Consider the following 3,443-nt stretch of genomic DNA (forward strand, 5'->3'; position numbering starts at 1 on the left):
GACCTCACAGCTGCATATAGCACTGAGTGAGACGCTGGCATGCTCATGAATCTGGGAGGAGAGTTTCCATCCTGGGTCAGGGCAGTCATTCAAACATTCTCTCACAAAGAATCATTTGTAATCCAGCTTGATCAGGAGGAAAGAAGCCAACAGGCAGTGCAGTCTCAATCAATGGGTGGGAATCAGATAGCTTCCCAGTCAGATCTGGAGTCAGGCAGGGCTGCCCTCTCTCTCCTGCCTTGTTTGTGTATTGCATAGAGCCATTTGCCGAGTCCATCAGGAAGGATGCGAACCTGAGAGGAGTGACTATTCCTGGCAGCGGGGGTCCGCAGGCTAAGGCCCCCCTGTACATGGATGACGTCGCCGTTTTCTGCTCGGATCCGCTGTCCGTGCACAGACGTATGTGCATCTGTGACCAGTTCGAACGGGCCTCGGGGGCCAAGGTAAACCGAAGCAAGAGCGAAGCCATGCTCTTCAGGAACTGGGACGACCAATCCTCTATCCCTTCACCGTCAGGACTGACCACCTGAAGGTGCTGGGTATTTGGTTCGGGGGGCATGGGGCGTGCGCCAAGACCTGGGAGGAGTGGATCAGGAAGGTGAGACAGAAACTGGGCAGATGGGAGCAACGGTCGCTCTCCATCGCCGGTAAAAACTTGGTCATCCGGTGTGAGGTACTCTCAGTATTATTATACGTGGTACAGGTCTGGCCTTTCGCCAGAACCTGTGCCGCCGCAGTCACCCGGGCCATCTTCCACTTCGTGTGGAGATCAAAGATGGACCGGGTCCGAAGATATGTAATGTACAAAGACCCATGCAATGGGGGAAAAAACACACCCAATGCAACCCTCACCCTGATGGCCACCTTTGTGTGTGGCTGCATCAAGCTGTTCGTGGATCCCCGGTACGCAAACACCAAGTGTCACTACGTACTGAGGTTCTACCTGTCCCCGGTGTTGCGAAGGATGGGCCTGGCCTCGCTGCCGCGGAACGCTCCGAGTAGTTGGACCGTTCCGTACCACCTGTCCTTCGTGGAGAAATTTATGAAGAAAAACACCTTTGACCACAAGTCCATCAGGAAGTGGTCACCACGTAGTGTCCTTGAGACCCTTCGGGAAAAGGAGAGGGCAGATCCTGTCGAGCAGTTCCCTGAGCAGACTGTCAAAGCCATTTGGCAGCATGCTTCATCGCCAGAACTTTCCAACAAGCACCAACACATGGCTTGGCTGGTGGTGAGAAGGGCTCTGCCTGTGAGATCATTTATGCACGCCTGGAATCTCTGCCGCATCGCACGCTACCCTCGAAGCGGCTGCGGGGGGGACGAGACTGTTACACACCTCCTTCTGGAATGTGCCTATGCAGAGGAAGTCTGGAGAGGAATGCAGTGGTGTCTGTCGAGGTTCGTCCCGAGCAGCGCCGTGACGCGGGACTCCGTGCTCTACGGCCTGTTCCCTGGGATGCACACCGAGACGAATATCAACTGTGCCTGGAGGATCATCAACTCGGTGAAGGACGCTCTCTGGGCGGTCCGAAACCTGTTGATCTTCCAGCTGAAGTAGTTGACCCCGACTGAGTGTTGCAGACTGGCACATTCCAAGGTCCAGGACTACGTGTTGAGGGACGCGCTGAAGCTTGGGGCAGCTGCCGCCAAGGCGCGGTGGGGAAAGACCACCGTCTAACATATGCCTGCCTAAGAAGAACAGGGGGCCCACGCAGTCATTTGGGCTCCGCTGGCGCCTCAGCTCAATGTAATCGCACCAACCTGTGAATAGGAATGATTACCCTGTTTCGATACGCAAAGAAATGGAATGTTTACAGAAGGATGGCATGTCCCATTGTATAGATTAAATATATATGAATAAAGTTAATTTTTGAAATAAAAAAAGAAGCCGACAGGCTATCACTGCTCTCAGTGTAGGTACAAATGCTGTCTAAGTTAGATACCAATGACTGACCAGGAACCATGCCTTACAAATTCATCTTCAGTCAAAGCCTGGCCTATGGAGCGGATGTATGGACAAGGAGTGTCAGAATCATTCCACAAGTTGCTTATGATGATGACATCAGGCATGTCCCCTAGACTCCATACATCTGCACCCTGGACCAGAGACTGTGTGAAAACATTCACAATTGACATTCTATTGCAGCATCTTGTGTCTCACAGTGAACCCTCTGAAACTATCCAATAGATGTACCTTCATTTTCACCAGTATCAAAATAAAATTGTACATGTTTGTGGTTGGTCAGATACTAATTCATAGCTCATCCAACAGAATGTTTCTGAAGAAACCAGGAGCAAACGGCAAGCCAAAAATTGTTTTAATAACTGAACTTGGTGGATTTTGTCTGGTCAAGGTAACCACGCATATAGAGCTGGCACTTCGGTGAATGTAACAATGCACATCAAAACTGGAAGTCTTGGTCTAACGCCCCACCCCAGCTTCCAGACCTCACACACCTGACTCCCTCGCACACCTCACTCCCTCGCACACCTCACTCCCTCAAACAATCACCAACTAATGAGAATCCACAAACCTAGTGAAACTTGGAACACAGAGCAGTACAGCATAGTAAGATTCCTTCAGCCCTCAAAGTTTTGTCGGCGTTTTATTCTATTCTTAGATCAGACTAACCTTCATAACCTTCAACGTACTAACTTCCATGTTACTATCCAAGAGTCTTCTTAACTATCCCTAATGTATCTGACTCTACTACCACCGCTGAGGGTGAATTCCGCCCACACAACACTCTCTGAATAAAGAACCTACCTCTGACATCTCCTCTAAACCTTCCTCCAATCACCTTAAAGTTATGCCCCTTGTTAATAGCCAAATTTGCCCTGGGAAAAGGCTCCGGATATCCACTCTATCTATGTCTCTCTACATCGTGTCCACCTCTATCATGTCACCTCTCATCCTTCTTCGCTCCAGTGAGAAAAGCGCTAGCTCTCTCAAACTTTCTTCCTCAGACATGGCCTCCAGTCCTGGCAGCATCCTGGTAGATCTACTCTGCACACTGTCTGAGACTTCCACATGTTTCCAATAATAAGGCAACCAACACTTAACACAATATTCCAAGTGTGGTTGAACCACAGCTTTATAGTGCTAAGCATTGACTTCACTGCTCTTAAACTCAATCCCCCTGTTAATGAAAGCCAATACACAATATGCTTTCTTAACAGTCCTGCAAACTTGGGTGGCAACTTTGTGTGATCTATGGACATAGAGCCCAATATCCCTCTGTCACTCCACACTGCCAAGAATGCTGCTTTTAACCTTGTATTGTGAATGGACATGCAACCTTCCAAAATAAATCGCTTCACAATTTTTAAGGTTGAACTGTATCTGACACACTACATCCTGTCAATGTCCTCTTGTAACCTATACCAACCCTCCACACGATCCACAACTTCATCAACCTTCATGTCATCAGCAAACTTAATAA

The 3,443-nt window shown here is 49.2% G+C and overlaps 1 pseudogene; it reads left to right on the plus strand.

Moving 5' to 3' along the window:
• The first annotated feature begins 467 nt into the window (after positions 1-467).
• Positions 468-1,678, plus strand: LOC148142361 (uncharacterized; annotated as a pseudogene).
• The last annotated feature ends 1,765 nt before the right edge of the window (positions 1,679-3,443 follow it).

This window comes from Chiloscyllium plagiosum, unplaced genomic scaffold (assembly GCF_037043375.1).
Source record: "Chiloscyllium plagiosum isolate Xiang-an unplaced genomic scaffold, Cpla_swu_hap1 HiC_scaffold_29, whole genome shotgun sequence".
Lineage (NCBI taxonomy): Eukaryota > Metazoa > Chordata > Chondrichthyes > Orectolobiformes > Hemiscylliidae > Chiloscyllium > Chiloscyllium plagiosum.